The sequence below is a fragment of the Hyla sarda genome, chromosome 4 (assembly GCF_029499605.1).
Source record: "Hyla sarda isolate aHylSar1 chromosome 4, aHylSar1.hap1, whole genome shotgun sequence".
NCBI classification, from domain to species: Eukaryota; Metazoa; Chordata; class Amphibia; order Anura; family Hylidae; genus Hyla; species Hyla sarda.
Window position 1 is genome coordinate 300,016,299 of NC_079192.1, and position 12,053 is coordinate 300,028,351.

Below are 12,053 nucleotides of genomic sequence, written 5' to 3' on the forward strand. Positions count from 1 at the left end.
GGGCCCGACCGCGGCTGAAGATCTACTCACCTGTCGCCGCCGCCGCCATCTTCCCCGCCAGGATCCGGGTCTTCAGGGACGAGGTAAGTACCGGGGCCGGTCCCCAGCACTCCCCCGTCCCCCGCCGCATCCTCCGGTCTTCCTCCCGTCCTCTCCGGACTTCAAGGGGCCGGGCAGGACGGGAGGAAGTAACCGCCCCCCCTCCTGCGATTGGTCGGTTAACTAACCGACAGATCGCAGGGAATAGGAGGAGGTGGCAGGCTTGCCACCTCGCTCCTATACTTCAGCATGGTCCTGGCTGTCTGTGACAGCCGGGATCATGCGAAATTACCGGGCGGTCGGGTCCCAGAGACCCGATCAGCCCGGTATCGCCGCAGATCGCAAGGGCGATTTCTCTTGCGATTTGCGGCGATCGCCGACATGGGGGGCATACATGGCCCCCCTCGGCGTTTGCCCTGGATCCCTGCTGAAGGATTTCAGCAGGGATCCGCTTCCGATCTCCGCCGGGTGAGCGGCGGAGACCAGGAAAAGACATGACGTATGCATACGTCATGGGTCCTTAAGACCCAGGGTGTGATGGCGTATGCATACGTCATGGGTCCTGAAGAGGTTAACTCCTATATGCCAGTCTTCCTGGATCCATCTATATGGTCTGTAGGGTCACCACATTTTCTAACTGCCATCCAGGGACACTTACTTTCACAAGTGCATTTCGTCAAACTTATACAGCTGTGACCAGTGGCGTTGCGACCCGGGTGCGGGGGGTGCGGCCCGCACCGGGTGACACCAACCTAATGGGGTGACACCAAGACGCTCCGCAGCACCCACACCCCCTCCTCAGCTACACTGACACCCCCCTATGTGCCCGACCGGCCTCCCATCCGTCAGCACACCCCCCCCCCTGTGCTGTGTGTGCGGTGCGCCCGTCCATTAGCAACCCCCCCCCCCTTTCAGTACACCCGTCCGTCATCACGCCCCCCCCCTCTCACCTTCACCAGTACTGTGCCCGGCCTCCGCTCCCACGTCTGCGCCGGCCTGACGTCATACCGCATGGCCGCGCAGGGGGACGTCAGTTACGTCACTCGCATTGCGCCCGGTGAGAAGGATGGGTGAGTGTGTGTGTCTGTCTCTATCTATCTATGTTTGTGTGTGTGACTCTGTGTGTGTGTGTGTGTGACTCTGTGTATTTGTGTGACTCTGTGTGTGACTGTGTGTTTGTGTGACTGTGTGTGTGTGTGACTCTGTGTGTGTGACTCTGTGACTCTGTGTGTCTGTCTGTGAGTGTGTGTCTCTCTGACTGTGTGTGTTTGTGTGTGTGTCTCTCTGTGTTGTGTTGTATGTGTTTTTTTTTTTTGTGTGTGTGTGTGTGGGGAGACTTTGACGCATTGTGGGGAACCTACAAGGGAACCTGTGGCCTAATGTGGGGAGTCTATGCTACCTAATGTGGGGAGTCTATGCTACCTAATGTGGGGAGTCTATGCTACCTAATGTGCGGAGTATATGCTACCTAATGTGCGGAGTCTATGATACCTAATGTGCGGAGTCTATGCTACCTAATGTGGGGGGTCTATGCTAGCTAATGTGGGGAATCTGTGCTACCGAATGTGGGAAACTGCTACCTGATGTGGGGAATCTGTGCTACCTAATATGAGGAAATTGCTACTTATTGTGGGGTAACTGGTACCTACCTAATGTGGGGAAACTGGTACCAAATGTGGGGAATCTATGCTGCCTAATGTGGGGAAAAGATGCTACCTAATGTGGGGAAACTGCTACCTACCTAATGTGGGGGAACTGCTGCCTACCTAATGCTCCCCCCCCTGGCAGTAGCACCCTCATCATCCGCCAGCAACTATCCCCCCCCCCCCCCCCCCAGCGGCACCTCCATCAGATGATCCTGCCGATGGATGATGGGGGTGATACTGCCAGGGGGGATGGCCAGTAGCACCCTCATCATCCTTCAGCAACACCCCCCCCCCAGTAGTAGCACCCCGATCATCCACTAGCAACACCACCAATACCCCCCTCCCGTGGTAATAGCATCAGCTAACGGATGTTGGGGGGGGTTACTGCGGTTGTGGTATTATAATCAGAGGGTGCACTGTACACTGTATGGCAACGTTATATTCAGAGGGCGCAGTTTGTGGTAGTGTTATATTCAGAGGGCACAGTGGGTGGTAGTATTATATTCAGAGGGCGCAGTTTGTGGTAGTATTATTAGAGATGAGCGAACTTACAGTAAATTTGATTCGTCACGAACTTGTCAGCTCAGCAGTTGATGACTTATCCTGCGTAAATTAGTTCAGCCTTCAGGTGCTCCGGTGGGCTGGAAAAGGTGGATACATTCATAGGAAAGATTCTCCTAGGACAATATCCACCTTTTCCAGCCCACGGGAGCACCTGAAAGCTGAACTAATTTATGCAGGAAAAGCCATCAACTGCCGAGCCGAGAAGTTTGTGACGAGTTGAATTTACTGTAGTTTGCTCATCTCTAAGTATTATATTCAGAGGGCGCAGTGGGTGGTAGTAATATATTCAGAGTGTACAGTATGTGTTGGTATTATATTCAGAGGGTACAGTATGTGATAGCATTATATTCAGGGGTACAGTATGTGATAGTATTATATTCAGGGGTACAGTATGTGATAGTATTATATTCAGGGGTACAGTATGTGGCAGATTTATATTCAGAGGGTACAGTATATGGTAGTATTATATTCAGAGGGTACAGTATGTGATAGTATTATTTTCAGGGGTACAGTATGTGGCAGATTTATATTCAGAGGGTACAGTATGTGATGGGATTTTCAGAATGTACAGTGTGTGGTATTATTATATTCAGTGGGTATGGTGTATGGAAGGTTTATAATCAAAGAGTATAGTGTATAGTAGTATTATATTTAGAGGATACAGTGTCTGGCAGGTTTATAATAATACTTGTTTTCATATAGAGGATGAGAATGCGCTGACATAGTGAGGAGACGTCTGGGCGTCACATTCTGCAGAGAGAAGTTTTAGCTGGACCAGGCGGTATGTACCATCTGAATTAGATAAGGGAAGACTATAGAGAAGACGTCACCTGTAGTCACTGATATTATTGTGTATTCTCCTCACTATAGAGAAGACGTCACCTGTAATCACTGATATCATTGTGTATTCTCCTCACTATAGAGAAGACGTCACCTGTAGTCACTGATATCATTGTGTATTCTCCTCACTATAGAGAAGACGTCACCTGTAATCACTGATATCATTGTGTATTCTCCTCACTATAGAGAAGACGTCACCTGTAGTCACTGATATCATTGTACATTCTCCTCACTATAGAGAAGACGTCACCTGTAGTCACTGATATCATTGTGTATTCTCCTCTCTATGTCCTATCAGAGCTGTAGTCGCTTGTCAGTTCTACAGTTATGGTCAGTGAAACTACAACTCCCAGCATAACCTCACCACTGCATAAAGGGGTACTCTACTGGAAAAAAAAATTTTTAATCAACTGGTGCTACAAAGTTAAACAGATTTGTAAATTACTTCTATTTAAAAATCTTAATCCTTCCAGTACTTGTTAGCTGCTGTATAAGTGATTCACAGGAAGTTATTTTCTTTTTTAATTTATTTTCTGTCTGACCACAGTGCTCTGTGCTGACACCTCTGTCCATGTCAAGAACTGTCCATAGTAGGAGCAAATCCCCATAGCAAACCTATCCTGCTCTGGACAGTTCCTGACATGGACAGAGGTGTCAGCAAATAGCACTGTGGTCAGATTGGAAAGAACTACGCAACTTCCTGTGGAGCATACACCAGCTTATAAGTACTGTAAGTATTAAGATTTTAAATAGAAGTAATTTAAAAATCTGTTTAACTTTCTGGCACCAGTTGATATAAAAGTAAATGTTTTCCAGTGGAGTACCCCTTTAAGTAATTCTGGGAGCTGTATATTTAAATGGTGAAAACTTCTTTAACACTTTCCCATTCTGTGGCAACTGGTATATCTGATTATTATACTGGAATTTCTCCCAATGTGCTACAACAGTGGTGTCTGTCACAACAGGCTAAAAACTTACTGGGGGGAGGGGGGAGGTATGGGGGTGACACCATTTTCTACCGCACCGGGTGACACCAACCCTAGCAACGCCACTGGCTGTGACAGTGGTGGGACCCCCGCGATCAGGCATCTTATCCCCTATCCTTTGGACAGGGGATAAGATGTTTAAGTGCCGGAGTACCCCTTTAACTGGACTTATGTTGCCAGCCTGTCACCTGAGATTAGGAGAATGCTTCTACATTGACAGCAACCACGATCGTTACTACGACAGACTATAAATGATTACAGTGCATTTATATCCAGTGATTCCCCTATATGCCTAAATAATACAACCGCTATATAACCACTATTATTACCATGACAAGCCATATAAGTAATAACAGTGCAGTTACATCCAGTGATGTCGTTAGGATGCATTTACAGATAAATGTGCAGCTAGCACTGTGGGTGAGTAGCAAGACAAGTAGGGGCAGTCCAGGGACAGTGGGACCTCACCCAAAAATTGGGGACAGTTGGGAAGTATGGTCTAAGGCTTTACATCATATTTCTTTCATGCACTACAGGTATATGTTGGCAGATGGTCAAAATGTGATCATGTGTACTGACACAGTCCCTATTGACTTAAACAGCCCACGCGTCCTCAACTAGTGAGTACTATATTTATTTCCTGCATGTGTACTTGTATTTTTCAGAACTGAAAAGTGCAGAACAGCGGAAACTGACCCAAATGTACTGACTAGTTGATTATGTTTGGGCAATTAAAGCCAATACGCATATATGAGTATGTATACCCCATGATAACATTGGGGGAGATTTATCAAAACCCCTGCAGAGGATCAGTGGTGCAGTTGCCCAAAGCAACCAATCAGGGCCTTTGAAACAAAAAGGATCTGATTGGTTGCTATGGGCAACTGCAGCATTCTTTCTCTGCAGGGGTTCTGATAAATCTGCCCCACTGTGACTGTCTGCGGACAAATACATGCATTATAGGGTGAAATTGTGATGTCAGTAGGTCCAAAAACACAGAAAACTAGGACGATTTATTCCTTTACTGATGCTCTCCTGCACCTCACTAAACTATTACCAGATCCAGGAGTGACATATCTGAGGAGAATCCAGGAGTTCCACTGTCTGCTGCTTCTCCCATACTACAGACAGGTTGATGTTTCCCCTTCTTCAATGTCTGCTCACCCCTCCGGGCACTATCTATGCTCCGACACACAACGACTCCTGTGCGATCTGCTGCTCCCCTCACCCATCATCTGAGGCGGCAGAGTACGGAGCTGTGTAATCTAGCAGCCAGAGCAAAGCAGGGAGCTTACACCTAGTGCGGAGCAGGCCATAGGCAGGGGAAGGGAAGAGCACCTCAACTGAGGGACAGTGTGCTGCTGAGCAGCCAAGTGAGGCCCAAGGCAGAACTGCTGGGTGAGCAGGCAGACCACAAAATGCGGGACAGTCCCGAAGGATACATAGGGAGGTATAATTATAAATTATAGTGCTTCTACCCCGACCCCAGTCATAGATTACTAAGTGTTAGCTACCTGGTGCCAGGCATATTCCCAGTCTCAGGCAAGGAAAGTTCATCCAGCCAGCACCGCTCTCCACTTCTCTGCTATGAGGTGAGTGATGTCAGGGCCATAGTGCAGTGGATTTGCCTGCGCGCACGGCACATTTCTTACATTACCTCCATGCGGCTGTTGCTGTTTTAAAGTGGCAGCGCCCGATAGCCCCAAAGGAGTGTAAATCTGAGGAGGTGTATTGTGCGTGACTGACTGTACAGAGAACAGTCAGTAACTGTATGTTTGCATAGTGACAGCCAGTGGCAAGTGGCAAGTCCTGCCGCCAGCGGGCCCCCTGGGGGTCCGGGCCCCTTACTAGGGTACTGGTTGTAACCCCCTGATGGCAGCCCTGCAGCACAGCAGCGGTCGGCGGACGGCAGCTCACGGGCTCAGATCATTCCGGGACACTGCATTGTCCAGGAATGAGGGTGACCGGGACCCGGGACAGACTATCCAAATGCGGGACTGTCCCGGGCGATCCGGGACACGTGGTCACCCTAATGGTCTGCCTTCTGGCAGGCTGTACAACCAGAAGGCAGATATCAATAATCAGTGCTATGGTAATGCATGACACTGAACAGTAATAGCAATCAGTAGACTGATATAAATAGTCCTTCCATGGAGGCTTAAAAAATTTAAAAAAATAAAATAAAATAAAAAGTTTTTAAAAAGTGAATATGCCCCTCCACCCCAATAAAATGAAATTACCCTTTTTTCCCCTAATAAAAAAATAAACATATTTACGTTTGTTGTGTGCTGACAGACGTAAAAAAAATTTACTAAAGTCCAAATTTGCAAATTTTTCGCCAAAAATGAAAAAAGAAAACAAATAAATCATTCATCATACATCGTCATATATAGAAAAATAAGAAAGTTATAGTGGGACAGAAAGGGACAATCTTAAGTTTGATCTTCTTTTTAAAAGTAGTACAATAATAGCAAAGCATGTAAACATGGGTATCATTTTACTAAAGAGAACATGTCCAAAACTCTCCACCTTACAGTACCCCAAGGCAGAGGCTGGGGCAGCCTTTACTGACATTCATCTCTACTATCTAGCTGGTCAGCTTCAATATCTTAGACATTGGGTGCTCCCTGACCCTATGCCAAGTGCAGAACATTCTCTAGCATGATATGTTAATCTCCCTTCCCTTAGACCTCTGCTAGAAGGACCCCCAGTAGGGGACCTACTCCCCTTTCATGAATTAGCTATCCAGGTGGGGAAGGCTGCCAAACAGAGCTACTCATTCACCGATGTTCCATCTATGTTACTGCTTTGGCGCAATCCCCATTTTTTACACTTGTTGGGCTCTCTAGACTCCCAGTTCTGGACTGGAGCTGGGATATACATGTTAGATCATTTGTATACAGATGATGTTTTATGCTCCTTTCTACAAATTCAGTCTGACTATGGTGTCCCAATGGAGGCCTTTTATAAATACCTACAATTGAGACATGCCATTGAAGCACAGTTTCCAGTGGGGGGCCTCCAATCTCCTCATATCCGTTGTAAGGGGTGCTACAGTCGCAGGGACCGAGGGGTCTGGACTCAATCCTCTACACCTACCTCATCCAGGCCAAAATTTCTAAAACTTCCATACTAGCTGAGAGGCACTGAAGATCCCATATTCCCTTGCCGTATAAGACGCACTTTTTCTTCCCCAAAACTGGGGGGGGGAAAGTTGGTGCGTCTTATATGGCAAATACACACCTATCGCGGTGGTCCATGCGGCCATCAACTGCCGGGACCCGCGGCTAATACAGGACATCATCGATCGCGGTGATGCCCTGTATTAACCCTTCAGACGCGGTGATCAAAGCTGACCGCCACGCCTGAAGCGAAAATAACACTAACCCGGCTGTTCAGTCGGGCTGTTCGGGACCGCCGGGGTGAAATCGCGGCATCCCGAACAGCTTACAGGACACCGGGAGGGACCTTACCTGCCTCCTCAGTGTCTACTCCGTGCCGGGATCCCCTGCATGGCTGGCGCTCTCCTTCGTCGTCATCACGTTGTTGCGCACGCCGTCCCGTCATCCAATAGGAGCGGCATGTGTAGCGTAGCAACGTTATGGCAGCGACGGAGAGCGAGGATACCAGGCAGCAGAGACGTTCCGGAGGGACCGGGACACCCGGGACGCGGTGACAGCGATGGAGGGCGACATCCAGGGCCGCGGTGACGAGCGGTGTCGGGTCCGGAGCGGCAGGGACACGTGAGTACTACCTCCTATACCAGTGGTCTTCAGCCTGAGGACCTCCAGATGTTGCAAAACTACAACTCCCAGCATGCCTGGACAGCCAACGGCTGTCCGGGCATGCTGGGAGTTGTAGTTTTGCAACATCTGAAGGTCCGCAGGCTGAAGATCACTGTCCTATACTTTACATTGTATTTGGTTCAGAATCTCTATTTTCTAGATTTTTATCCTATAAAATTAGGTGCGTCTTATATGCTGGAGCGTCTTATATGATGAAAAATACGGTACCTGGTACATGATAGAATTAAAACCCATCACATGAAATCTGGTCTAAAATAAAGGGGTGTTGTTCTCACAGAGGTGGCCTTATGGAGGGGTGCTACTGTACTATCACTACACCATGACCAAAACGTTTACACTCAGAAAACAAGCATGGACTATACCATTTTCACATGTTGTAAATAAATAAAGCAATTTAACCGGGGACAAATATATTTTATCTGTATAAATATATTTTATCTGTTCACCCATGTGAGCCAGTACAATTGTCATAAAATGACTATGTTCCTCAGACATCACCATAGTGATACAGTTCTCCCTTTGCGAGTGCTTGTTGTTTCTACGACAATGCATCTTGTGGAAAGCATTAGAGGAATAAGGTCTGATTTTCTTAACAAAGACGACTGAGAAATATATATTTTTTTCTGGATATAGGGATATTTAGATACCATTATAAGCAAAAATAAATCAAAGGAAATAAAAAAAATTCTGCTGTATTCATAACATTATATCATGTATAACGTTTCGTTTCATTGTTTATCACATAAGCAACATTCTCACCTCCCCTTCAAATAAATACAAATCACTAAAAGATACAATTCTTACATGACTGGAAAGGGATGTTGGTCTTAATATATAATAAAATAACTCAAAATTGAGCAATGTTATACATCATTTCCTTTTAATCTTACAATCTAGATAACAGAAAATCCTATGTGTGCCCCCACCGTAACAACTAAACTGCCCCAAGCAACTGTCTTGTGTATTAAATCCATTTATTTATGATGAAATAGGAGGAGCGTCATACTCAAGGGTGTCTGCTCTGTATACAAGTATAACAAATAGCAGGTAATTTCTACTTGAAAGTAAAGTACCCTACAGGAAGACATAGGAAAAAAGCACACAAAGCCAAAATACTAGTCAGAGAGAATAGAAGTAGGATGGCAGGCCATTCGTCTCCTTGGAAACACACATCTAGCTGCATAGAATACTAAGAAATGGAATCCCCTCTGTTAAAATGTTAGAGCAGCACACAAATGCTGAAGCCACAAAGGTAGCCATAGTGGGAAGCATTGACTAGACCAATCTTCCATATGAAAGAACAGGGCATGAATGGAATAGTTGCGTTTAATTATTTGGCTCCATGCAATGCCCGACCTTAAAGAGGCATGCTGGGCATTCAGGCATCACGCAGGTGACTAAATCAGAAAAAAAGCTGTAACTCCCTAGTACAAGGCTTACTATAATAACCAAGCTGCTCAAAATAAAGGCGTCCATTGTAGGTCATAGATTGCTCATTTTCCTTCAATTCTCCTATTCTCCTATACTGAATATGTCCCTACGATGTAAAATACATTTATACAGCTTATTCAATAGTGTTCCGTTATTACAAAAATAAACAATAAAGGGGACTGGTTATTTCATGACCTATGACCCAAAACTAAAGGTAGCTTTACAGTAGGTGCTTCTGGTCAAGGTGCTCAATCTAGTAAGGGGACACTGATCTTTCTTGGTCCATGGCAATAAACATCAAGTGGTTTATTCTTTTTTCTTATGAGTACTGCACGTAGTAAACATCTAAACAAAACATAAAAAAGCTGCCTTTAAAGAATTCCTTGAAAATATAAAGCACATGGTATTTTGGAAGAATAACGCAGTCTTAAAAGGTAGCTGTGCTTCGATTTCTTATACCCTCTGTTGCGCATATTAAGAATGTACAGAATAATAATCTAAAAAGGTAGGGACAATGGTAATCTGCATGTGCCACCGTCAGCTGCGTGCACTTACTAGTTAAACACGTGCTGTCGCCTCGCAGATGGCACTGCCAACCTTCTCACCAGCAGAAATACCCATCCTACCTCTACAGCAACCTGTCCTCTGACACCTGTCTGGCCACCCATGACAACCTACACACAGATGACGACGACAACGACGATGATGATGATGAAGATAAAATACCTTGTGTACAGAGTTTACAGAGCCGAGTTCACATCACAGGAAAAGTGTATAAGACGAAGAGGAGAGACGAACGAGGAAAAACAGAAAACTCAGGAGTGATGGGAATAATGAATTTACCTGGATGACTCACACAGATGAAGCTCTCCTGCCTGAGAATCCCTTTGCCTCCTCGCACTTCTCCTAGTGCTACTCGTAGCTGAGTGTTGCAGTCATGCCTGCCAGTGGGAGCATGCGTGTGGGAGGAGAGAGAGAGAGAGAAAGAGACAGGAGAGAGAGAAGAACAGAAGCAGCAAATGTTTTTTTCCCATCAAATTACCCCGCATCATACTAGGAATCAGCAAGAAAAACAGTTGGACTATTACACAACCGAAAGAGTGTGAATGGTGTCGAATGAATGCATGTTTTCCAGTGTGTTCACAAAGACCAGCAGTGGAGCAGATTATGCTCTTATAAATAATACCCTAAATTTGTCAAAGGAAAATGAGCTGATATATGATTGAGCATTGTGGCGAATGGTCCTACACGATGACTGTTAATACTACAACAATAGTGTGTAAATGGTGATTCCACAGAATATTCCATCACAGGGAATAATAAGGTTTTATTCTTGAGAGGATTTTTTTTCCTATAACATTGTTACCATCCTGGCAAATTATCAGTACGTGTAGATATCTAACTCATACCAATGTAGACCTGTTGCTATAAAGAAAATAAATAAAAGAAAACAAAATGCTGTCACGAGAGTCCAGAGTCCATATATATGTGAAGATAGGTTCACACTGTGTTAGCAATGCCTTCTGACATATATGGAGGAGGAGTCCCACATGTATGTGTCCATTGTACAGGTACAAAAAATAGTGTGGAGTCTGCGCTATTCCTTCCTGCAAACCCTGAGGCCCACGAAACATAAGCAAAAATAACAATTTTAGCCTCCACCGGGTACGGGGGGGTATGGGGGGTGCGCAGTCGGTCTAAGAATCAGTTTAACGTATGTGCCAGGACCTATGCTGGAGCGTGTGTTGTAAATGGGGCTTGCTGTACAATCCCTTCTATAGTATGAACCCAGCCTTAGCCATTAAAGGAGTATCCTGGAGGGAATGGAAATGATTTAAGATCAGCTGGTGCCAGAAAGTTATACAGATTTGGAAATTACTTCTATTTGAAAATCTTGATCCTTTCAGTACTTATCAGCTGCTGTATACTCCATAGGACGTGTAGCTCTTTCCAGAATGACTCAAGTGCTCTCTGCTGCCACCTCTGTCAATGTCAGGAACTGTCCAGAGCAGGAGAGATTTTTTTATGGGGATTTGCTCATGCTCTGGACAGTTCCTGACACTGACAGAGGTGTCAGCAGAGAGCACTGTGGTCAGACTGGAAAAAACTACACAACTTTCTCTGGAGTATACAGCAGCTCATCATCAGTACTGGAAGATTATGATTTATAGATAACATTTACAAATCTGTATAGTTTTCTGGCACCAGTGTGAAAACTTTTTTCCCCCTCTGGAGTACCCCTTTAACAGAGCATTGCTCTCTGACACAAAGAACATAATTTTTTTTTATTGTTTTATTGAAAAAAGTAACAGTTGGAAGTACAAGCATATAGGAGAGATCAAATAAAAGAAAGGGCACAAGTTGTCCAATAACATATCAGGCACATTAAAGGGGTATTCATCTTAAAAACTATTTTTTTTTTTTCATTTCAGCTGGCTCAAGAATGTTAAACAGATTTGTAAATTACTTCTGTTAAAAAATCCTAATCCTTCCACTACTTATCAGCTGTTGAAGTTGAGTTGTTCTTTTCTGTCTAACAACAGTGCTCTCTGCTGACAACCCTGTCTGTCTCTGGAACTGTCCAGAGCAGGAGAGGTTTGCTATGGGGATTTGCTCCTACTCTGGACAGTTCCTGAGACAGACAGAGGTGTCAGCAGAGAACACTGTTGTCAGACAGAAAAGAATAACTCAACTTCAACAGATAATAAGTACTGTAAGGATTAATATTTTTTAATAAAAGT

At 45.2% G+C, this 12,053-nt stretch overlaps 1 protein-coding gene across 1 annotated transcript in view; it reads right to left on the bottom strand.

The window, feature by feature from the left end:
- The window catches only part of GPRIN1 (G protein regulated inducer of neurite outgrowth 1), a 55,366-nt gene extending 45,309 nt beyond the window's left edge, over positions 1 to 10,057 (bottom strand). The window contains exon 1 of the mRNA XM_056574716.1: positions 10,039 to 10,057. The gene's annotated coding sequence lies outside the window, so the exon portion shown is untranslated. The remainder of the gene's footprint in view (positions 1 to 10,038) is intronic.
- Between the last annotated feature and the right edge of the window lie 1,996 nt (positions 10,058 to 12,053).